Source organism: Schistocerca nitens, unplaced genomic scaffold (assembly GCF_023898315.1).
Source record: "Schistocerca nitens isolate TAMUIC-IGC-003100 unplaced genomic scaffold, iqSchNite1.1 HiC_scaffold_162, whole genome shotgun sequence".
Lineage (NCBI taxonomy): Eukaryota > Metazoa > Arthropoda > Insecta > Orthoptera > Acrididae > Schistocerca > Schistocerca nitens.
The window spans coordinates 110,078-136,902 of NW_026045703.1; the positions used below are offsets into that span (position 1 = coordinate 110,078).

The 26,825-nt window shown below is 38.1% G+C and overlaps 1 long non-coding RNA gene and 1 other non-coding gene across 2 annotated transcripts; both read left to right on the plus strand.

Annotated features, from left to right (window-relative positions):
- The first annotated feature begins 6,522 nt into the window (after positions 1–6,522).
- Positions 6,523–6,595, plus strand: Trnaa-cgc (transfer RNA alanine (anticodon CGC)). Its single transcript has one exon. It is a non-coding gene; the product is annotated as a tRNA-Ala (tRNA).
- A 657-nt stretch (positions 6,596–7,252) lies between these two features.
- On the plus strand, positions 7,253–26,103 carry LOC126219131 (uncharacterized). Its single transcript, XR_007542616.1, has 3 exons — positions 7,253–7,310; positions 8,319–8,524; positions 25,221–26,103. It is a non-coding gene; the product is annotated as an uncharacterized LOC126219131 (long non-coding RNA).
- The last annotated feature ends 722 nt before the right edge of the window (positions 26,104–26,825 follow it).

Below are 26,825 nucleotides of genomic sequence, written 5' to 3' on the forward strand. Positions count from 1 at the left end.
TGAAATATATGGCACTAAATCTACCGCGATATGCTACATAGTTGCTCCTCTATACTCAGTGAAACCAGGCATCAGCATCGCAAGCACAACTTCAGTTGTGCATGTTTTAAGGAGCTTTTGTACATGTGCAAATGGTGTGACCTGCCTTAAATGTGCCAAGAGCCATATGGATCTGATAAATAACAGTTAACCTTTACCACTCTTCTACACATTTACATCAATGCCACCAGGTAGTAACACACTGCAACAGACTTTTTTCCTTGCTTGCTTGGCATAAATCCTGCTAGATGGTTGCACACTCCTCATATATACCAGTTTAAGTAAAAAAATCTTTTAGGTTTCAGTTTTTACAGCACTTTGCAACAATAGTCAAGATTAGGTATTTTTTGTATGATAAGTTTATTAATCGTGCATAACAATGTTTCATTGTGACAGCATGTTAATTCCGCAAATATTAGCTGTTCCAGTTTACTGTATTGTATTTACCTATTTCGACAATCTCCTGACAAATGATCATGGTAGTAAGTATTATATTCAAATGTTTTATGTTATACTTTCTGACATGTTCCACACCCAAGAGAATCATCTCATTTTTTGGGTCTATGGAATGAAAACTGAATCTAATCTAATCTAATCTCAGAAGCTGGTGTCTTGAAACTAATATTGTAATCAGTCATAAGAATTGTTCTCAAGTAATCATACATCACTTTCATTTCTGGGAGGGCTCCTGAATTATAACTACTCCATAATTTGTGAATACTTAGTTCCATAAGCAAGTACAATCTCGTACATTTGGGTCTACAGTAGTGAGAATCGACTGGCTGTAGTTTTTCAATGAAGACTTTAACCTCTTCTCGTATTTTGAGACACTTGGGAGATTTCGTGTCACCTCATCTATTCTCCTTTGGTGACGGACCTGTGGTGAATGGTTTCTTACACACTCCTTTCACTCTGTCCTTGCCTATGCACAGTATTGATAAGAAGGTCTTCTGACAAATCTGCGCTAATTTGGCCCACTGCTTGCCTCGATTCTGATGAAATACTTGACTGACATGCATTTCCTGAAACTGTTCGGCTCCACAAAAAAAAATGGCTCTGAGCACTATGGGACTTAACATCTATGGTCATCAGTCCCCTAGAACTTAGAACTACTTAAACCTAACTAACCTAAGGACATCACACAACACCCAGTCATCACGAGGCAGAGAAAATCCCTGGCCCCGCCGGGAATCGAACTCGGGAGCGGGAAGCGAGAACGCTACCGCACGACCACGAGATGCGGGCTTCGGCTCCACAGCTCTCTCTCTTTTAAGCGCTTCTTGAGTTATCTCAGAATAAATTCATCTTGTCTCACCGTGTCACTAAGCTCATAATACGCTTGCTGAAATCCCCTTACATCTTGCATTTTAAGTTCATTGCACTGGAAGACAGTTTTCGCGTATTTGCAAGTGGGCATTGTTGGCAGGTGTTCTGAAACATACCTGAAACGAAGGATTAAAAGTAAGGCAGTGCTATGGTTTACAAAATAAATCTGACCAACTTCAATAGTTTTTCTAAGGAAAGACTGAGACAGACGAAAGGTTATGTTCAAGCAAAATATAGGTAAGAGTGTATATCTGTTTTGTTTAACTGTATTCTTTTTCCATCTTGAAGGATCTTTTGTCTTACTGCTATGTATATCGCTGATCTCCAGTACACTTCCGTTTTCTGTTACTACAGAGAATAAGGTACATTGTATTACTGAAACACGAAACACCAGTGGTATGTCTTACAAACACGTGCATGTGAGAAACTAGCGCGAAATAATCGGGAACAGTATTGTCAACTGTTTCAAAGAATACACAGTGTACTTGGCACTTCATAGACATCATACTAACGTTTACTTCATATAGTGTTATTTGAGATACATTCCAATTGTGGTAGCACATGGATAAGATGAATTTTTGAAACATTTTAGGATAAGACAGGTTTTAGAAACGTCGCCTGAATTTGTGCTATATTTACACGGGGAAAAAGCGGGTTTAGGAACTTTTCTTTTGTTGTTGGAAAAGATACCAAATAACATGAGTTATAGAGATAAGGCAATAACTCAATTTTCATAAAAAATGGGTAAGATGGATTTTGGAACCGTTCGCCACAATTATTATTATTACTGTTATTATTATTGGCAGTGGCTGTAAGTGTATAAATATGCTGATTAGCATAACTGTTATACAGTAGATGCTATTAATTTCACACTCTCATATTTATCTGAATATAAAGATTTGTGAACACTGAGAACCATATTCACGAGCCGCCAGTGCTATTATAGCAATGGTAGCAGGGTACAGGTTGTGCATTTGTTTACGTGATATGCTGAGTGGTTAAAAAACGTCAAATGAGCAACAATATGTATAATTATCAAATACGTTGCCACTTCATAATGCCTCTAGTGCGGTTACTATAGAGACTTGGCCACTGTTTCTACGTTTCGATGCAGAGTATCGATACGTGGAACTATCTCAGTGTTTCGGATGGGCTATGGTTCACTGTTTCGAAACAGTGGTGTTTCATTCCGCCGATGTCTCGGATAACTGGGCCAGATTCGATCTCGAGCAAGACACAGAGACTGTATCGTTGTTTCAAAGTTAGGCTGTTTCAGTCCACCTGTGTTTGGAACGGACTAATTGTATCGAAACAGTGATGTTTCATTCCTCTCTCTGTCGGACGAGATTCGGGCTCGGCACAGCTACTGAAACACATTTAACATACCGCTTCATGAAACACTTTCAAAGAGAGTCGAAATCTTTTTGACAAGCAATAGCATGAAGCTTAAGATTTCCGAAAATAAAGTTTCGTTTCTAGCTGACTGCCCTATTCCGAATTGGCGTAACATCTGCTTTATAAACACTAAACAAACAATAAAATAGCGCACACTATTCACATTCAAAATAGGAAATGTGTGAAAATCATTCAGTTAAATTACACATTCTTTATAACATACGCTTCTCTGTTCATGTACAGTAATCATATTAAGCCGACAACATTCTGAGACATATACACAAATTTGATGTAGGTATAATTGCAAGCAATGACGTATCGCTAATAGTGTAATGGTGAACGGGAAGGGCTGGGAAGTATGGTGAATTTGTCGTAATGGTTCGAAACACCTTGAAAGACAAAAATTTTTTCTGTTACATTTTGTTATTTATTCGAATTACTTGGTGTTATTTGTGAGTCTTTAGTCACTGTGCCTCTTATCCACAAGGATTCCTTTTGTGTGCATGGAAATTAGCAGGATGGGTATATTACCCATACTAACAGAATGTTGGAATCCCAGTAGTATATCCGTTGTTTCTGCAGTTTTCTCCCACCTCCAGTTCCGTTCGTGGTGGTTCTTCTGTCTTCAGCTATGGCGTTACGAAGCACAGTGTGGGATTATTTTATGCAGATGAATCCTGAGGAAATTAGATGTAACTTGTGCTCGGCAGTGTTGTCGTTTACAGTTAATTTAAGTGAAAGTCGTTCGAAACCAGTTTTTATTAAGCTGGGCAGTGACGAAGTCAGTTCAACTTCCACAGCAACTGTTCAAGAATCTGCCGGTTCAGTTATGGGTAGGTGTGGTGGACAAACAAAGATTACTGGATTTGCACCTAGACCTGTGCCTTCATCCAAGCGAGCCATAATACACGAACAGATTTTAAGACTTGTTGTTAAAGAATATCTTCCGTTTAATGTAGTTGAGAGTGTAGAATTTAGAAAAATGACTTATTTGTTAAATGAAAACTGTGTACGTCCCTGTAGAAAAACTGTCTCCAAAGGCTTACTCTCTCAAGTGTTCAACAACACACTAATGTGAGTAAGATCTGCAGTGCAAGCTGCATCCTCCATCTTTATTACGACTGCTTGATAGAAATCTGTGAAAAATGAGAATTATATTGCAGTGACTGCTCACTTCATTGATGAAAACTGCAATCTGAAGTCATATTTGTTATCTAGTTTTAAATTCCATAACAAGCATACAGCTGAAAACATTTCCAGTGAATTACAAAATGTGACTTCAACTTGGGGTATTACCAATAAAATTATAGCTTGCACTACAGATAATACACATAATATGATGAAGACAGTGATGATGTGCAAATGATGGCATCTACCTTGTTTTGCATTTACATTGGATTTGATTGTGGAAGTAAGCCTTGAACCTATACACAGGCAAGGACAAAAATGAAGTCAATAGTGGAATTTTTCAAAAGAAGTCCTCAAGCATTTGAGAAATTACACAATATTCAGAAGCAAATGGGCTTGCGTATTTTAACGCCGAAACAAGATTGCCCTATGAGATGGAATGCCATGTATGAAATAGTTGACAGGCTTTTGAAAATCAAACAGCCTTTGCACCCTCGCCATCCTCAGTTTGGATTCGCAGACAAAACTGTCCAATGAAGACTGATCAGTTATTGAAAAATCTTGTGAAATACAATCTCCTTTTGAGCAAGTCACAACAGAAATTGGCAGCAAAAGAAATGTAACCTTGTCAAAAGTTATCTTATTAAGCAAAAGTTTACAAAGTCAGTGTGTGAGACTGAAGAACTCAGATTACAGCAATGAAGCCATTAATACAGTAAATGCTAAACTTGATGATGGAATCTGTACCCGCCTCGTTTAAAAGTTTGCAGATAAAGCAATTGCTTGTGGCGCAACATTACTGGATCCTCGCTTCACAGAGTATGGATTTCCAAAACCTGGGCATCGATTAAAAGAAACAAAAGATGCCATAATTAACAAGTGCTGTTTAATACGACAGAAACCCACAAGGAGTTCTACAGACAATCCACCACATGCCAAACCAGCTGAGGTGAGGACATTCAACTCTAGCCGTGGCAACATTTGGCAAGGTTTTGACCAAGCTGTAGAGGGGTCGATCCAAAGTGTAGACATTCCACGTGCTGCAAATATAGTCGAGCTTGATAAATATATGAAGATGCCAGATCACAAGATCCACTGCTGTGGTGGAAAGAAAATCATGTGTTGTTTCCTCCGCTGTTTGAAATAATGAAACAACGTCTGTGTATAATGGCCACTTCTGTTCTATGTGGACGCAATTATCAAAGCAAGAGCAAACAATAACAGGCAGACGATCCCGTCCTTCAAGTGAAAAAGTATCAAAAATGATATTTCTAAACTACAACTTAGAACAGGCACAGTAGATCTACTCAGAAATGAAACAGTAAAATTTCAATGGATTTTGTTCTTCTCTGGACAATTTGCACTGAATTTGTATCCGACTGTATTTTGTTTAGTGCACTACATCTTACATGTAGCTACCTTAAAAGAACATATTTCTCAAATTTGTTGCACACAGGAGACACATGTCTGTTCACCATTCAGTGAGTTTAATTTCTTAAGTACGTTTATTTATGTGTTTGAGAATAATAATCGGATTTATGTATGTATATGTGTGTGTGTGTGTGTTTATTTTTGTAAATGTGCTATGTTTGGTTATTACACAATATAGGCGTCTTAATACTTGTGTATGATAAATAATTCTCAGGCAGTTCAACAATGGTACTTTGATACTTTTGTTTTTACGTTCGGAAACTGTGGTAAAAATTGCATTCCAATAACAATTTAACTTCATCTCTGCTTTCCTGGGGAAGTTTACAATAAAATGAAAATATATGTGCTTGCTGTGAGTACTTGAGTGATCTCCATATGACTGACATCAAACAAACGTCTTTAGCAAGAATTGTTAAGTGGTGTAAAGCCAGATCTGCCTTGACGTAGGTATCACAAGGGCATTACACTGTATGAATTGTTTTAAATTTTAGTCTGGATTTTATACTTCAAGGAAACATACTCTGTATTTCAGTTACCCTGAAATATTTTAACTTGTTTCCGGTTCTATCAAGTGTACCTATTCAGAGCTGTATTCAGCTGACTTGTGAATGTTTGATGAAAAACTGCCATACTAGACCATTGCGTTATGGACTCCAGTCTGTTACGGTAATTTTTTGATCTGCGTGCATCAGTCACTTTGCAGGCCTGCTCTGTGTGACAAATAACGGAAAATTTAACTGTAAGAAAAGTGTGAGTGGTACACTTATAAATGTTAATTCAGTGCCTCGTTTCCCAGAATGCTATCTCAATAAATTACATCTTATGATATGCCTTTTCAAGAGCACATACGGATTTTCACTCATAAAACCTAGCAAAATTAGGAGCTAGAATACAGGGAAACGAGTTTGGCAAACTCTACTATGTCAAACATACAAACACTGTCCTCAGCCAATTGAAAAGTATGAAAATCACACGACACGAAAGCAGCGCATTAGCTGCAGGAAATACGAAACTGCCAAGACATCTAAGTGAAAGTCATACTTTCTGCGATATGATTAGCGCTCTCGCACCTCATTTGTGTTTGTATGGACACATTTATACAGTAGAGATTAAAGATAATAAAATGTGTAGGTCTATTCGATTACTAAACACACACTATTTCACTGTTTCGAAACATTACATTGTACTAATCAATTTGTACGGAGCGAGGTGGCGCAGTGGTTAGCACACTGGACTCGCATTCCGGAGGACGACGGTTCAATCCCGTCTCCGGCCATCCTGATTTAGGTTTTCCGTGATTTCCATAAATCGCTTCAGGCAAATGCCGGGGTGGTTCCCTTTGAAAGGGCACGGCCGATTTCCTTCCCTCACCCGAGCTTGCGCTCCGTCTCTAATGACCTCGTTGTCGACGGGACGTTAAACACTAATCTCCTCCTCCTAATCACTTTGTATTGGAACAGTTACGTGTTACGTGCCCATCTCTTACCTCCATCTTTCAACAAAGTTATATGGCAAAGATCGCCAACATACGATCTAAGCCTCCAAAAATTGTTACGGTGAAAGCAATCTGTCCGATCCACGCGTCTGCCTGTTTTGCTACGAATTATATAACATTCACAACGGATTGCAGTAACGAGTATGAAACATTCTCGACTTAAAAAAAGTGAAGACATATTCCTTCATAGCAATTTAATTCATGATTTAGAGATACATAACTTTTAGCTGCTTCGTAGATGACTGAATATCCCACAAAACTTTAAAATAAGAAATAAAATCTCTAACCGTCTACGGCGTCGAACGGCTTGCCACACAGCTGTCTCATCGCGCCGCCAACAGATGGCAGAGCAGTATCACGATTGACAGTTCTCAGCAGTCTTCTGCTTGTTGTTGTATATGTGCAATGTCAGTGCTTTTTTTTTTATATAAAGGATTGCTTTTACATGTGAGTTAGTGTCTACAACATCTTCGCCAGGCGTCAGAGGCACATGAAGGTTACATATTCGGGCCATATTTATTGCATATTGATAATTACCGCAATTCGCTGCTTGGGCGATCGTTTTCGTGTGGCAGGTAGTATACAAAACAAATTAGTAAAAATCCTTAAAGGCAGGACTACTAGCTGTGTGTGTGTGTGTGTGAGAGAGAGATTAGATTTAGAAATTTCCGTTAACCAGCTCTTTACTGACATTGAACAAATGATGTAACGCTGATTCACTGTCATTAAACTTCGAAAAGACCCAATATATGCAGTTTAGAACCTGGAAGAGAATTCCTTCTAGCGTGGCTGTAATATATGAAGACAGAAGAAATTGACAGTGGTAAATTTCAGGGGTAAAAACTCTATTATAAATTCAGTTGGATAAGGCACACCACAGAATTGCCGAATCACACAAACAAGTCTGTATTTGCAATGTAAATGATGTCAGAAATGTAAATATTAAAAAACTTGTATGCTTTGCTTACTTTAATTCTGTTATGTCATTTGGGATCATATTTTGGGGTAACTTGTCAAACCAAGCAAAAGTTTTTAGAATGCAAAAGCATGTAGTAAGTCCCATTTGTGGTATAAATTCAAGATCACAATGTATAAACCTGTTCAACCGCTTCTTCTCAGTATATGTATTCCTTAAAGAAATTTGGGGTCAACGGAAGTGTCCGATTCCACCCGTAGTCTTTGACCAGTGACGTAAGGCTGTTGTGGTGTCTGACGTCACGACGGCGCGGAATTTAGTTTGTGAGAGTGGTGTGTTTGTAGGTGTCGTTTCGATGTGATCGGTGGTGCGGTCTGGTGGTGTGTTTAAGGGTAGCGTGTTATGTGGCTTATGGGGTTCATTTGCGTGGTAGCATTGCACGTGTGTGGTATCGGTAGTGACTGTGCTTTCAGCGGAATATTTTTCAGCGAGTTAACGATTTTGGTTTTTTTATGTCGACGTTATTGTAGTTTTTTCTGTTCGTCGTGTGTCAATTTTGGTAAATTGCTTTGTTTATGTCTTTTGTAGGTTCAAATGGCTCTGAGCACTATGGGACTTAACAGCTACGGTCATCAGTCCCCTAGAACTTAGAACTACTTAAACCTAATTAACCTAAGGACATCACACAACACCCAGTCATCACGAGGCAGAGAAAATCCCTGACCCCGCCGGGAATTGAACCCGGAAGCGAGAACGCTACCGCACGACCACGAGCTGCGGACTGTCTTTTGTAGGTATGTATATGACTGACAAGGTCAACAGTTTACGGTTGTCGGTGATGATAGGGGACAGTGCGTTGTCTCTACAATTCGGATTGTGGATGAAGTCGTGAAGTGTTCAGTGTGTAATGAAGAAATGAGGCTTACTAAAGTTCCAGCGTCTCGGACCAGGGATGGCTATATAGATGTCATAAGGATAAATGGATAAATAGTTAAACGGAAGTGTTCGTTTCCTTTCTCTCTCTCTCTCTCTCTCTCTCTCTCTTTCTCTTTTTTTTTTTTTTTTTTTGAAGGAATATGTATTCGATGGTTTTTCGATCTATTTTTGTGTTTGGTGTCATGTTTACGTAATGATGTCATAGTTGAGATATGGGAGTTAATGTGAATATTGGTGATGACATTGGTCAAAGCAGACAGGTGGAATCGGACGTTTCCATTGCAAATACTATGCCTCTATTTCCAAAAATATAATGAAACTAACGGGACAAGTGGGTGGTATTAGGTGTTTGTGGGTGGAGACAAACTGAAAATAAACACATGCCACTACACCAAACGACAAAAACGGTAAAATAAAATGACCACAATCTTACCAAAATCAACTGAAAACAATATCAACTGGAATCGAACACTTCCCATGACCTACATAGGTCAACAGAAACTACCAACACCAAATCATGAAACCCGAAACTACAACCATGTCCACAAAAAACACAACAAACCAACAAAATTGGAATCGAACACTTCCCTTCACCTATATAGGTCAACAGAAAATACCGATACCACTCTATAAATCTCAACACTTTCACCACCACAGTCACAGCCTATGGTTCACTGTGTCTGCTACTACATGTCAACTTGGTGGGTATAAAATACTTTGTTTTTGTATAATTATTCCATGAAGACCATGCAGTGTGTGTTTGATATAAATACAGATAAGTCATCCACTTTCAAGTTTCACGAATGAGCTTACAAAAATCTGAAGTTAAATTAAATTGGAATAGTAGGAATTTAACAAGGTTTTATTCAGAACTGCTTATTTTTAACACGATATGGAGAAAGAATGGTGTGACAAACAGGCAGCTGCTAACATTGATGTCCGAAGACTCCAATATTGAGATGGTAAAGATAATGGTGTCCCAAGGAACACTGCCGTATACACTACGCTATCATTATAAATTTATTCAAAAAATTAAATGAAATACATCAACTTCCTTTCTGGTACCCTTTATCCAGACAGTTGGGACTGGTATGCTATTTCTCCCTTTCTTGTGGTGAACATGAAAAATAGCAAGCTGAAACTATTCCACTTGCTATTGTTCTACTCCTTTTAATAACTTGTCCCTTGTCTTTGAACTAATCACACTTACGAAAGTATGACATATGCTATGTACATACCCAAAACAACAAATTTCTTATTTACATAGTATTTCAGCTACATGGTCTTGGAAGTCATCAAAATGGCCAGGAGAGAGGTGTGCTAACCACATGCTCCTCCATACTGTATTTGCATGACACTGCAAGGCAGAGGATGACACAGCAGCTGGTCAACATCCTTGACCCTTCAAGGCCTGGATGAGGAGCTCGTAGTTAACTTAAAATATTCATAATGAAAAATCTGTCACACCCAAATTTGCCAATTGAGCCTCTGTGCTTTTTGGATTACAAGCTATGACTTTGTATTTTTGTGAACCAGCCAATGCTCTTCACTTCTCAATTAAGCCCTTCATTAAAAATATGCATAAACTGACAAAATTTCAAACTTGGTAGCTTCACTTGAGAATAAGTAATTCAACGTGCAAATATACAGTGAGTTAATCAAATAGCACTGAGAACTTTCGTAATTTTCCAACTAACTGTCCTTCAGTTAAACCAAATCATTGTAGGAAATTATCTACACTAGTAAATTTTTACCTTCCAGTTCTATAAACTGCAATGTAATTATTAAGATTACAAAATATCATTATGCTGTCTTTATATGCCACCCTGACAAAAAAAAATTGGCAGTTGATGATTAGCATTCTATGTAAGATTTATCCATAACAAATCTGCTCAAGGGAGTCACTTCCTGAGATTCCACATTGAACTATTACACAATTAACGCCTCCTTGTAAAAATTTGCATAAGACTTCATGGCTATCAATCAACAAGCTAACATCTCTGTGACAATGCAGTCCCAGTTATGATCATGTTAACAATTCTGTGGTATTTGCATCAATCAAAATCAGCAGGTGTCTTTGTACAGTAATGCTTATTACAATCTGCATGGGACAAGTATTTTATTAACTTTCCTGGATCGTGTGTATGCAAAAGGTAATGATGTGTTGTGTTGTTTTTGGTGAAGTGTGAGTTGGACAGTTAAACTCACTGATGCTAAATGCTGAACTTCAGTCAGTGGGCTATTACTAGTACTGTGTTGGGAGTGAATTCAGTAGATTGTTAAGTAATGTGATGTGCATATGAACTGAGTATAGACAACAGTAATGGTTTATGTGAAGGAACTACCACTGGGTGTTACTTTCGTTAACACCATTGAGAAGTAAGGGTTCTTTACTTGGTTGCTTAATGACATTGTTTTGGATAAAAATTTACTGGCCAGCTTCTGTGATATCTGCTAGTAGACTAATACATTGAGTACTTTCACTTGCCAGAGACTGGTACCCACTCAGGTGTGTGTGCTAGAGAAAATAGATGCATACTGGTGAATCTGAAATCCCATGTTGGTGTGTTCATTATTACTGAACATAGAAACTACAAACAAATTTTCCAGCTTGAGATTACAGACTCAGGGTGATAACTAGGAAGAAGAAACCAGACCAACCATATAGGCTGTACCCTATAGGCTGTTATTGCAATGGTGTCACTACTTCCAAAGGCAATTTAGAGCTACTACCAGCCATTCCCATCCCCACCCCTACATTTCTCCAGGAGGAATCTGTTTACCACTTCTGTTTACCACTTCTGTTTGCATTTAATGGAAAAACATGGATAGTCATGCAACATAATTTTTTCTAAGTGTTTTTACATCATTTATCTAAGGCCAGATGTTTTAACCAGCCTAGCATTTACCTAGGTGGATGTGCGAAGGCACCTAAAAATTTCATTCATACATACATACATGCAGGCTGGCCGGCACACTGGTCCTTGTCGTTTATCCATAAGGTGGACTCGACCTATGGCTGGCCCACCTTCTCATGTACCAAAGGTGGGTGCTTTAAAGCCTATGGCTTTCCTGGCAAGTCTGCTTTTACATTCACACTCTGCAAACACTGTGAAGTACCTAGCATAGGGTACATAACCCTGTACTACATATCACTGTTTCTTTACATTATAGTCACATATGGAGGCTGGGTTGAATGGATGCTTAAATGCCTCTGTGTGAAGTAATTAGGCTAATCTCTTCCTCACAGTTGCTATGGAAGCAATGCAAAAGGGACTGCAGTGTCTTTCTAGATTTGTCATGTAATCCTGATTATGAAACTTTGTAGGCAGAGTTTTGTGGGATAGCTGGCATCTGACAGTTCAGGTTTCATAGTGTGTCTGTGAGACTCCCATGCATCAAACTTGCCACCATTTGAGGTGACTCCATTGTATATGTTCAGTACCACTGTTTGTCCTATTTGGTATGGGTCCCACAAACGTGAGCAGTATTCAAGAATAGGCCACACTTACGTATTGTAAGCAGTCTCCTGTGTAGGCTAACTGCATTTTCCCAGTATCCTACCAACTGACCCATTCCATTTCATATTGCCACAAATTGTTACACTAGTGTTTTTGTATGAGCTGACTGGTTCCTGTTGTAGTCGTAGGATATTACATTTTTGCATTTTGTGTGCTTAATGTTACATCTCTGAATATTTAGAACAAAGTGTTGATCATTTTATCATTTTGAAATCCTGTGTAGGTCTGACTGAATTATTGTATAGTCTTTTTCAGATTGTATTTAATTACAAATAACTGTCATATGCAGAAAGTCTTAAGTTATTATAGGGGTTGTGTGTGTGTGTGGGGGGGGGGGGGGGGAGGGGGGGGGGAAGAAGGAGAGGCCCACATGCAATTGTATTAGTGTACAGCTTCAGAACTACAGAACTATTTTAAAAAAATTGGAAATACAGTTGGTGTACATTGAATTACCAGCTTTTGATAATCATCAACTTCCTTCTGACTGTTATGGACCTAACTTATCAGTGTATTGTTTATATCATTACTAATTTACAGAAGTGAGAACTGTCCCACATGGATGAGATGACAGCAACAGTTACTGCCAGTTTTATCATACCTGCCAGCAGAAGTGAACCTCTTGAGTTTATAGCTACAACACTTAAAGACACCAGGTTATCAAGGAAGAATAATATCTTCAAACTTTAGTAAGGCTCATTTAAAAGTGTTGCATTAATAATAATTACAGGAAAAATATTAGCTGCTAATGTCTCACCATGTGCATCAGGAGGGCGACAGAAAATGTATGTCTTGGAGGGTGCAGAAGTCAACCTTGTACAGGATGTACACATTACACTTCACAAAATGGAGATCACCAACATTCAAGAAATGTTCGAAACAAACCATTAATTTTCTCCCTGAGCACCAAATGACAAATTGTGTGCCACAGTGATCATAAAGAGTCTCACCATCAAGATTGTTGGCAAACTCCTTGGGAGTTACAAACCATGCAGAATGTTCAGCTGGGTATCCACTTGTAAAGAATGCACATAGAATCATATTGGTGTAATGGGGTGATGAGAACAGATGGAATATAATGACATGCAACTGAATGTGAAACAGTCAGTCATGGAGCTCAGCGTGAAACTTGCCAGTCTTTAAGGCGTAGTTGCAGATAGTGCAGTAATGTTTTCTACATAAGGAAGAAACAAACATCGAGAGGCTGAATTTGTACAATGGTTCCAGGTGGTATGAACTACAATGTCATATGCTTTTCAGGAGGGACAGTTTTCTCTAAAAGGAGTAAAATTGTTATATGAAGACCAGTAATCGAGCGAAAGCAAGTTGTTTTGGTCAGCTATTGTCCAAAAGCAATGCTAATACTATACTTTTTGTCCTCTTATGCCCATTTTCTGACACTTTCTTGCTGGGATGTAAGTATCCCCTACTGCCCTTGCAAGACCATGCACACAAGAAAGAATCACAGAGAGCAGAGCACCTTCAACTTCTCACTGCACAATAAATAACTTTCCAGCTAATCTACCAACAAGATTAATAGTCAGCATTATTGTGTATGAATGTGTTAAGGCATTTATGTTAGTTGATCTTGAAAACAAATTCCTTACTGAATGATGGGATAGGTTTGTTTATCTCATCTACAAATTTTTGGTCCGATTCCGCAGTTTGCTGTGCGCCGTCTCAGGTAAACGCTTTGTTTGAAATTTCATTATCTCATGTCTTCCAATTCTGTAGTACTGTTTGAAGTTATGCTACCATCTACTGCTCCTGTTGAAACCACTGTAATCTATGTTGCTCACAATTTGACATTAATAACATAGTAAGCTATTACCATGCACATGGTGTAAATTCTATCGAGCACCCTTGAAATGCACAGACACCAGTTTTTGTAACAAATGCACCTTGCCCTTCCTTGAATATGTGTGGTTTTTCTTGTGCACTACACGGTCATATTGCTGCAGACTTATTTGAAATCTGTTCTTAATTATTTTTTACTCTGCTGTGGATGATCTTCCACATATGTAATTGTGTTTGGAACCTGCTCCTTGGACAATGATTGTCCTTTACAACATCACTGGAGACAGGATTTGTGGTTGCCTGTCCGACAAGGATAATTAACTACATGGCTCAATATCTGTTTTAGTATAATATACATTGTCCACCCTGTTGAGCATATGACACCACACATTGCACTGACTCATTTTGCAAAAACACTTATATTTCATCTGCCACTTCTTTCTCACTCTGCAAAATTTGTTAGGTACTTTTCTGATGAAATGTCAACTTTGGCAGCTGCTGCTGTAGATATAATGTGATGTTTGTTTTGTTCATCATTGCCATTGCTCTGCTTTGTAATGACATGCAACCGCACTGTAGCACTGTTGTGAGTTACTCTTCGACTAAGCAGCTCAAGTTCTCTCTGTAGCCTCATATTGTGCTCACCTTTGGATATCTCCAGTCCCACACCCTGTTGCCATTAGCAGTCAATATTGTGGTTGCATGGTAGACAATATCTGGAATGTCGAATGCCATAAACAGCATTGGCCATTTGCAACCTTGCACTTCGGGGGGTTCCTTGTTAGACATTTTAGACCTTGTACAGGAAAATACTCCAAGCTTCTGAACATCTTGTAGTTTTTTTCCCTTTTTCTCTATTATCATTTGTAAATATTTCTTTTAGCCTATGGACTTAACAACCAGAACAGTGCTCCCTCTTACATAAAGTGCATTGGCTCAGTTTTTTGTAACTGATCATAGCCTCAATAGTGGCAGTCTCCAGTGAATATCTTCTATGATGTTAATTATTTGTGAGCATGATTGAAAAGATTTTCCTGCACTTTGTATCATGTTCCCTATTGTTGAATGGAAACTCCACAATTTTTGTCTAAATATCATCATCAATCCTTTATTACATACAGATTAAAAACAAAGTATTAACAATGGTTTGTAACATTTTGAGCTAAAATAGTGCTACATATACAAATTCTTGTGCTTTTCCTAACTAATATTTTTTGAGAAAGCTTCAGGATATGCGTAAACACTCTTTAAAATAGTGAATGTATAACTCTTCTCATTAACACATTAACTGCCAATTTTTTTCTTCAGTCTACATTTATTTCCATGTTGCCTGATTGACATAGGATGGGAATAGGAATGTGAAATTAAAAAGTAACCTAAAAATAAACACTATATTTTAGGCAATCCCCAAATGGGGATCATGGCCCATTCCACTCTCCTTTTATGTTTTGTTTCATATTTTGTGCCAGGCAACAAAGCATTGAAGATGGAGTCCCACATTGCACACGGAGCACTGATACCTTGCATTTTTCTTTCAGATTTCACATTTTCTTTCTTTCCCACATTGCACACAGAGCACTCATACTTTGCATTTTTCTTTCAGATTTCACATGTTCTTTCTTTCCCCAATGTCGTATGCTCAATCATGTGTTCATTTCAGAAGGCCTGAGTTCAACTGGAATATGTTAAGTGGAAGTCTTCATACATGGTGGGTGTGCTGCCATTTTTGGATCAAAAGCAGTAGATGATTCAGCACGATATGCCCTTCCCATCATCCTTCTGAAATGGAACAGTGGAATGTTTTCTTTTGTGAGGCAGTAAATGATAGAAACCATACATAACCCACTGTTTGAATCTAAATCTCACTGGTTTCCTGTGAATGAATTATTTTAGAGTATGGTATTTGCAGTATCGAACCATTTGTTCATCAATGCTCAGGCTCTCAGAAAAAACTTGAAATTTTATGTAATTCTTATTCTGCAAGTCCATTATGGCAAGAATTTTGAAAAGTTTATCTCTTTTGTCATCTGAAATTATGTTCAGATCTGTGTTGTCATTGAAGTGGAGATGGCATTTGATTTCCAGATATCTGTTGTGGCTTATACACTGTTGTATTAACTTTATATCAAAGTCATCTTTATTTCAGTATAACTGTTTCTGTGGGAAAACATGGTATCCAGTGAAGAGCAATATGCTTAAGAACTTTTTATGCATTCATTGTATGAAATTTGTAATTACTGTGTGTAGTGTATTGGACACTTTCACTGGCAATCAAATTCAGTATTTGTTTATCAAAAAATTCCTCAAAGCAGTCAGCTGCAGACTTCACTTTTAGTGCTGCTACCAAATGTCATTAGTGCGCTGTTAGATTTCTGCTAGATTGGTGCCGGCCAGTGTGTCTGAGCGGTTCTAGGCACTTCAGTCTGGAACTGCGTGACCGCTACGGTCGCAGGTTCAAATCCTGCCTCAGCCATGGATGTGTGTGATGTTCTGATATTAGTTAGGTTTAAGTAGTTCTAAGTCCTAGGGGACTGATGACCTCAGAAGTTAAGTCCCATAGTGCTCAGAGCCATTTGAACCATTTTTTGCTAGTGCAGGTTTTACTGTAAGTTGCATCTTCAGTTATTCAGTTAGAATCGGTATTAGCATTCATTTTGTTCTTTCAGTGTCCTGTATTTTCATCATCCTACCATTCTTCATTAATGTGAACTTCCAAGGTACCTGGAATATCAGCTGAAGGAGTATCTTCCAAGATAATTTCATGGATACCATCAGTCAGACATCTCATCAATGTGCTCTGCAGGCAGCTGGAAGGTGGTGTGATCTCACTCACTTCACCCTCATCACCAGAAGGAGCCATGAAATTGGGGTCATTTACAGTGTCTTCACTTTCCCTTACAGATGTACTTTATAGCAACTCTCCCCAAATGGAGATTGAAATTCAGAGAGCCATCATGGGAAATAGAATAAGCCTTGGAAATGAGCTTATAGGCCGGCTGGTGTGGCCGTGCAGTTCTAGGTGCTTCAGTCTGGAACCACGTGACCGATATGGTCTCAAGTTCGAATCCTGCCTCGGGTGTGGATGTGTGTGATGTCCTTAGGTTAGTTAGGTTTAATTAGTTCTAAGTTCTAGGCGACTGATGACCTCAGAAGTTAAGTTGCATAGTGCTCAGAGCCATTTGAACTTATAGTAAACATCTTCTAATACTGATACAGAACACACCAGTACATAGTGCCTGAGGTTATTTATATAATAATATAAATTATGCTATTTTGAAAATGTTCAATTCTTGTAACTGTGAGAAACTTTGTTTCTTCACACAAATAACCCTGTACAGTTCACTCGTATAACAACAACTGACTAATAATCAATGCATAATTGTGACAAAGGTCTAGACAACAATGAAAAATAGTAACAATTGCTGCCAACGTAATTACTAACACAAAATTTCCATGAAGAGATAAACCCCCAAGTCACACACTTAGTGATATTAAGAGTACAATATTCTTCAGCATCTGTCAAAAATTGTATAGGCATCTAGAACTTTCACAGTTTCATAGCTAGTAGTGTATTTTCAGCTCAAAATAAATGTGCCAATTGGTGGTAAAAGCAAATATTCAGACTTTCGGGCTTCAGTATCAATAAATTTCTGAATAAAAGTAATGACAGATGCCAAAGCTTGCACCAAAGTTTCCAATGGGATTTCTGTGTAGCCTACTTGAAGAATCTCACCTCAAAATGTGTCCAGTTTATACCCTGTGTGTGGCTCAGTGCCATACTCAAGTCACTGCTGGTTCTGCACCGCAGTAGCATTCTCAAACTTTAGTGCCAGTTAATAACCTGCTTTCCCTTGTCAAAGTTAAAATGTGCATTTACCACCTTTGCATTAAATTGTTACCACTGACAGGGTTTCACAGCTAGAGCACTGATTCTGTTGCCATGTATTGACAAAATATAAAATTACTTTTTTCCCAGAAATTCAACTTTATAGGCAGAAAACCACATTTTCTATTATAGTTCATTCTGAGATCCATTTTTCTGCACTCTTTATATGCTGCCTGACAAAAAAAGGGAAGCATGTGGCAGACATGGTCAGATGTCAATGTAACTTTGTAACATATACACCATTGGTGGGTGCATAAATGAAATAGGGATGCAATTCTCTGTGATAGGCAGAATGACCAGAGTGCTCGACTGATCACTGTGAAGAACATGAGATGCCGCATACCCATGTGAGACAATGTTATTAGCACATAACAGAGTTTCAAGGGAGTTTCGTTGTGAGTCTTCTTTTGCTAGCTATCAAGTAATGCAATATCAAGATATTTTTAGGCATTTTGATCTGACAGTGGCCCAGACTTGGACTGTATGTGAACATGAGGACAGGCATATTCATCATAAAGCTTCCAGTGGACCATATATGACCAGTTAAGAGGGTCAGCAGAATGTGCACCAAGCACATTGTAACCCCTTCACTGTGGCTGCCATCTGAGATAAAGCTTTGGTCTCCCTACAACAATGTGTCATTCCATACTAATGGTTGGAGACTAGCAGTGGCCATACTAGGAATTTGCCATGTCATCTGTATGCTGCTGTTAACACAACAAGACAAATGGCTACATTTGCAGTGGTACCATGACCTAGAGCATGGACTGATGATCAATGGCATTGTAGTAATGCTTTGTCATGAATCACTGTCCTGCACTACTCTGTGCTGACTGTCTTTGGTGAGCATGGCAGTTACTTGAGTAGAGATACCATTCTTCCAATATTCTGGAGAGACACAGCAGTACTACTCTATTATAACTTCAGGTCATGGCTGGTAGTGAGGGAAGGAACTCTGATGGACAATGATGTACCATAGACACTCTGCAACCTCATGTGTTATGTCTCATTTGACAGTATTTGGTGCCATTTTTCAACAGTACATTGCTCATCCATGCATAGCACATATCTCTTTGAACTGTGTGTGTGCTTGCTGAATATTTCTGTAGCCAGCAAAATCCATAGATCTGTCCCTGATAGAACGTTGGTGTGACCAGCTGGGATGTCAACTCAGTCCCAGTGCCATTGTCCATGGTATCAAGAACCAGTTATAATAGTGGCAGGGTAGCTTGCCTCAGGAAAAGACAATCATTTTGTGACGCTCTTCCCAACTGAAGCAGTGCATGCATCCAGCCCAGAGGGTCTACAACATCATACTGACAAGTGGGTACCTACTGCAAAGTTCTTTGTAAATTTGACTTGATTTTGTAATCAGTGAAATAACACTGCATACTTTCTCAACCTGTGAAGTTTCATTTGAATTCTTCCTCATCTTCTGGATGCTTCACTTTGTCAGGCTTTGTAATTGATTAATAAATGGAATTTATTTGTATGTTGTCAGGCATTTGTAAGGTTTCATAAAGAAATGGACTGAAAATGCTTTTTAATTATGTATACAAGAAGTAATGTGTTAGAGCTGTTTGTCTAAATATATGTTTATGGCAGGCTTATTTATTGTTAGGTAGGTCTCTGGATTGTGTTTGAAACAGTTTTGCAAGCATGAGTGGTCAATATTTATGCAGTTTCACTAGCTAACCTAACTGCTGATAAGGTACTTGAACTATTAAAAGCCATACACAAGATGTAAAGAAAACCTATAAATCTTGCAGGGAAAGGTTTGAGGGAGATAAGACTAATGCACAAAAATTTGCAGTGTACTGGCAACTAATAACTAAAGAAACCAATTTTTTACAGGGTGTGATGGTGGGTTCTAAAACTATGTTCCTTTTACTAATTCTGGATGCAGTTTGATGTAACAGGTGAAGAAACGTGCTTTAACTCTCTAAAATACTTATAAAAAGCAGATTTCTCTTCCTCAAGCTCTTGTACAATGTGTGAAATTCCCTTACTATACTACCGAATGACATTTTACAAAGACATTCTTTTTTATATTGTTTTGTACTCCAGTCTTCCTTGTCTAATATATGAGCTATCCCCTGCAAGCTGCAAACCATTTGGTTCCAATGTACATTATTTTCTTACAAATGTGGACATCAGCAACCACATATATAAGCTACCTCATTGTGTATGTGTACTTCGCATGTAAATACAGTTGAAAATCATCTTGTGAAGATTGCAATTCCCATGAAGAAACTGTTCAGGATAGCCATGCAAGTTAAGATCACATGACTTGAATTGACTTTGTGCCTTGATGTGGAGGTAGATGTGAATACACCTTGATGTGACACTGCCATGAAATTATAAGGTTACAGATATAGTTACTCCTGGAGTATCGATATCTGAGCCTAGTGCAGGAGCACTGCTGCCAGGAGAAATCACAGTGATAGAGAAGCTTGGTTTGGTGGCAGCTGTTACGAGTGGCATTGAAGGCAAGGTGTAGTGGGATCGTGACTGGAGCTCAGATGAGGTTGGATGTTATATGCCCATGTGCCTTGGGAAGTTTGCTAAAACCATTAAATGCAGTGTTTGTGGCAGGGATTGAGAACTCATCAGTATTAGAAGTGAGTCATTGGCAAAGATCGTTAGAAGCAATGTTTACTTCAGAAAAGTAATAACAAGCTGAAACAAGAGTGGATGTCAGTATGTGTGCACAGAAATATTAGGAATGTGTACCATGCCTTGTACTAAAGACAATAAACCTGTCACCTCTATGAAGTCAGTGTCTCCTTTTGAATATTTTTCATATTTATTAGAACTGAGTGAGAAAATTTTTAATGGCAAGTGCAGTGATTTTGATAGGGCAGGTACCGGTAGGCACATGATCCAATTTTCAGTCTTCAGTTGTATGTTCCTTGGGGAGTAAAATGCCCACTCTAATCTGTGCAACATAAACATCAGTCTGATCACTGTAGTTATATCAGCACAGCTGGTTTTAGAGAGAAACTTGGCTGTCATAGGTACAAATAACAGAGTAGGCATCTTACACTTGGCGGCACATGAAAGGACTTCCCGAATTTGTAGTTACCCTCGGAAGAAAGAACAGATGTGAACTGTGAGTTCAAACAGGAAAAATATAGTAAACAACTTGGGTGCAGTAAGCAGATGCCATGGTGCCACAAGCAGTTGACTGTGGGTAAGCAGAGATCAGCAGACAGAGAATGAAAAGTAGGTGTCACAAATGCCTAAGCCATTAAATTTTTGAAAGGTTAGAGAAGAGAAGAAGAGAAGATCAGGAAATTTTTAGCAAACAAATTATGGATTTCATGAAGGAAGATTTTAAAGAAGTGCAGTCATCAATGGCATCAAAGGAAGATTTTAAAAAGTAGAGGAAAAATTGGAAATACAAGAACAAACAATTAACAGCTTAGTAATAAAATGTAAAAAGGACATAAATGAACAAATAGGAAAGATAAAAGGAACAGTCAGCAGTGAATAAGAAATTAACATGGCAGATGAACTTGCAAAAGGCCAAAATCAGTGAAATTCACGAAAGGCAAACTGTATTAGAAGATAGTGTGTTAGCGCTTTCAGTTCTCACAAATGACACCACACAATGTCAAGATAAGACAGCCAAAGAGGGTTCATGAATTTGAGAAAAAGGTAGTCTGTAAGCCAAGGTGTACAAGGGTTACAACAAACTGTTGAGCACAACAGGTCGATGTGATAGTGAAAAGTAAATCAACATAGGAATTAGGAGCTTATACTGGACAAACAACTGTGCTTGGTAAAAATTACCAACAGGTTGAGTTCCTTAACAGTCACAAATTCAGCAAATTCCATCTAAGGGAAAACTGCACCTCATAACTTTCATTAGCAATTTTAGTGGCCTGTTACCTACAAGTTGGGACGATAAAACAAAAACTGTGTACATGGTGAGTCAGATGAAAGACAAAGCCTATAATTGGGGTATGAGGTTAGAAAAGAAATGAATGTCATACCAAGAATTTGAGAAAATGTTTCTGAATGAATATTGGTCACAAAGTGAACAAGATGATATACTAATATCTAATTTCAACTACCCATACAAGAGGAGACTGGATAGGACATGTGCTGAATTTTTAGAAAATGAACTTGAAAGGAACCAGTACTTAAGTACTCTGTCCGTCGATCAAGCAAGGATGATATTCACCCAAATGGAGAGAGAAGAAAGACAAGGGGAAGCGTTTAGAGAAAATTTTGGCAATGCCCAGCCACAGCCAGAAGGGTGGCATAAAATGGAATGAAGAAATGAAGTTTGTACACCATGTGGCAGATGATGAGATGGCTACAGATACAGAAGCTGTGGGGAGCAGAGATACCGCAAACAGGAGGAAGATGAGCATAATGCATGTGGGAACAAATGTGACACTTGCAAGATAGTGAGTGGAGCAGAAGCTTTCACTGGTAATCTGATGGAAAACAGGCTGTAGTTTCAGGTGTTTCCCAACCTGAAGTAGATGAAGCATGTCTGCAACATTACAGTGTGAATGAGACTTGTGAGGTTTTTGTAATAACAAGACTGATTAAGAGATGACCAAACAGAATTGATAAAGAAAGAGGTAATTGGTGATAAGTCAGTAATGGTACTGGTTACAAAAACTGAAATATATGAAAGAAAAACAAGAACTATGACTCTGGAAATGACCTGTATGCAGTTGCCAACAATGTTTACAATGCATTATTAGCAGAGAATGCAGAAATACCAAGTGTTCCTGTGACAGATTTAAAGATTAAAGGACCTGTGAAAGAAGCTGGAAAACCAATTAGTTGTCAGTCCATGTTACAAGTTAAAATAAATGGAGGAATGTATCAAATGGGCAATTTATTAGTGGATCAGATTGGCTCACCAAGTAGGGACTGGAAATAGGTACAGAAGGAATGAGATAAGAAGAGGAGGAGATGGTGGAGCAAAGAAAATTTGATATAGAAAAAGGATGGCAATTGATAGGAAATTTTCACAAGTCTACCAAGTAGTTGAAACGGAAGGAAGTGAAAATGATGTGTCAGAGGCTTACAAGGTCAAAACAAAAAGTTTAGAGTAATTGGGACAGCAACATAAACTTAATCCAGATGAAGTGTGTTCAAAAATTATTGGCATTGTGACGTTGGCACCAAGAGGAGGAGGAGAATTATTCAAGTTGACTGGAGAACATAAAAAGGTACTCATTCAAAAACCAGGGATCAAAATAAATCCACACAAACCATATTTTGTGCCTCCATATAAAATACCTCAAGCAAGGAAGGAAGCCATCAAAAAGGAGCTCCAAAGGATGATGCCATCCGGAGTAATTGAATGAGCCAGGAGTCAGTTCAACAGCTCTTTTGATGGTGGTCATGAAAAGAAATGGGAAGGTTCACTTGGCTGTAGATGCAAGACAAGCAAATAAGCTATTTGGACCTGAAAGAGACCAACCCGTAAATATGGAAGAAATACTTCAAAGATGTAGAGGGAGAAAAATTTTTACAAGCCTAGATTTGACGTCATGTTCACACCACTTTTATTTGAAAGACATTGTTATATTTCAAGTTGAATGTATGTGTTTCAGCATCTGCAAAGACATTTTCTAGAGCACTGGGTTAAGAATTATTGAAAACAAGTAACTGTGTACATTGATAATTTGCCAATAACCAGCAAAGCCCAGAAGGAGCATTTGCAAATGCTAAGGGAATTTGCACAGAAAAGAGCATGTGGGAAACATTAAATGATATTTTGACAATGAAACTATATCTGACAACTAAAGATGTGAGGTGGCATAAAGAAAAGAAGAAACTGTGATATTGTAAGGAATAATGTAATTTGTACACCTGTGTGAAATTCTTGTTTTAATCTGTGAAGTGCTATTGACCATGTGAAATTTAAATAGTTTAGGTCGGTGCCCATAGCCAGCACAGTTAGGACAATTAAATGTGTGTAATAGATCTGTGATACACTAGGTGAAGTTGTGGCCTAGTGTTTTTCAGACACACATTATGGTGTGATGCACCATTTAGCTTGAGACAGCTTGGAAGCATGTGAACATTGAAGCAGACATGGCTCTTGCTCATTTGTCACTAGACACTCATCACCAGTGACAGCCAGCGGTCCAACTTGTCACTAGCGGGAGCAGAACCATCACAAATACTGTAATGGCAGGGATACATTACAACCTACAGTGAGAGGTGGCAAAGTGGACAATTCGGCATGACACGGAGGCACATGGACAAGTCCAAGGCTGTAGTATTGTGAGTTGCCACTAGGAAAATCTGTAGTCACAGACAGCAAAATGGCTTCAGTGCAGCAGCAACAAATTCAGAAGTCTTAGACAGTGCTCAGAAGGGCACAAGCAAAGCTAATTGCAGAGTCATCACCAGGGGGCAGCAGCAGTGTGTCAACCTCAATGGCAGTGAGCAGAGCTGATTCCCAGCTACATAGTGGCCATTGTTTGGCTGCTTCAGTGGAGATTGGTGTCAGTGTTTGGTGCAGACTGGAGGGAGACTGTGAACAATGCACCGGGTAGCTGAGTGGAGTGAAACTGCTAGCTGCTACCATTATACGCACACATGGGCACGATGTCATTGCAGGTGATGCTGTGTTGTGAAATGTGTGCAGGATCTCCATGAGTCAATTAAACCACAGTACATGATGTTAAGTAAAAAAAATGGTGATGTGGAAAACAACAAACATATGCATATTTATTAGATTAGTTGTATAATACAGTTGTGTACAACAAAAAGTAATTATCTTCAATTTATTGAAAATAAATAAAAGAAAATTAAATTAAAATAACTACCATTTTAAGTTAAATCAAATTTATGCAAATTTGAATTTTTGAGACACAAACTGCTTCTAATTTCTATGAATAATATGTTCCTGGTTTTCATTAAAGTTCAATTTGATAGTCTAGTTAACTTTCATATAATTAGCAACAATCACTATAGAGTAAGGCAATTATGTTACAATTCTGAGTAAATAATAATTTTTCATGCATAAAATTCCACCATGTATATAATTTTTTACACTTGTATATGGAAATAATATTCATATATTTGAATAACTTTACCTTATTAGCTATTTGAATTACCATCTGTATTGGACACTGTTTGTGATATTTGTGAATGTATTTTAATGGGTATTTTTTGGGCTGTTGTGATCTATCTTTTTCAGGTTTGGTTTATGTGAAACACAGACTATATTTTCAAATTTCTTTAAATTGAAAACTAAATATTTTTGTGTTTTTCTACAGCTACATTTCATGTATCATTGTAAAATGTTCTTCAAAAGTTAGGAGGTACGAGTTATGATATGAATGGTGTTTTCTTATTAATGTTTTCTAGGCTATTCATCCTGAGAATACCACTGCAGTAAATTCTTCAGAATTTGGGAAGGGAGAGTTTCCTTCCAGTCTGTCCCACAGGGAAAGAGAGTTTTTCTTTTTTCTTTTTTCAAAATTTTGAAAACATCTAAGGTGGGAGATGTAAAGTTACACAAATAGTTACTCCTGGAGTATCAATATCTATACCTTACTCGTAGCAGCCTAGCACTTGGAACCCTCAGTGATTGAGAGATTTGGATTGGTACCAGCAGTCACGAGTGGTGCGGAAGGCAAGGAGCAGTGGGATCATGACTGGAGGTCAGATAAGGTTGGACGATATGTGCCTGCATGCTGTGAGAAGTTCACTAAGTCTGTTAGCTGTGAGAAGTTCACTAAATCTGTTAAATGTTGCAGTGTTCATGGAATGGACTGAGACCTCATCAATATTAGCAAAAGTCAGTAGAAGCAATGGTTGCCTCAGAAAAGTAATAACAAGCTGAAATAAGAGTGAATGTCAGTAATTTTTGACAGAAGTGTTTGGAATGTGTGCCATGCCTTGTACTACAGACAATAAACCTATCAGTTCTATGAAGTCAGTGTCTCCTTTTCAATCCTTTTCATGTCTATTAGAACTGAGTGTGAAGATTTTTGACGGTAAGTGTGATGGTTTTGATAGGGCATGTACTGGTAGGCACTCGTCCCATTTTCAGTCTCCAGGTGCATGTTTCTTGGGAGTAAGATGCCCACTCTCAGCTGTGTAGCATAAATGTTGGTCCAATCACAATAGTTATATCAACACAGCTGGTTTTAGAGCGAGACTTGGATATGATAGATACAAATAAGCAGTAGGCATCTTTCAACATGCCAGTGCTGTGGCAGCATTGTGAATTTGCCTATATACTCTGCTGCATTTCAACACATCATTAATGATTTGGATGCCTCACAGTTATGTGAATTTTGTGTCATCTCTGCATACTTAGTTCTCCCTTTTGAGATAATTTTTACAGTGCCAGAAATGTCAATAAGACAAGGTTCAACATAGTTCCAGATGTGGCTAGGTTGAATTTCAATTGCAACATTTCACTCAACCGTTCCCATTGGTAATTGTTTGGTCATGGTCCAATAGTATTTTTTTTCTGGGTATCATTGATCAGCTAAGACACTGAAAAAAGATGAAAAAAATGCTCAGAATAACACTTGTGATTAACTTTGATACAGTCCCAAAATTATCCTACCTGTGGCTGACTTTTTATAATTTTGAGGTGGTAAAGTAAAAAATGTAGATTAAATTAAATCTATTATGATACGAGGTGTCAGAGCATGTAATCCTCAAAATAAATACATATTATTAATGAAATATGCACAATTTCCTACTGGCATGTGAAAGTTTTCCAGAAACAACCAATCTTGAAAATTTCATATTGTTATTAATTGCTGCAAACTGTCAGTCTGGATGGCAATAAATGTAGATTTATAAGTAAAAATAAACAAAGTAATTGATAATATGCAACTTACTATGTTCAGTTTTAATGTGCTAAGTACGTATCTTTTAGAAAGCTATAAATTCTGTCCAGTTCCACTGAAATTGTAATTTCCAAATATGTTACAATATTTATTTGTGGATATG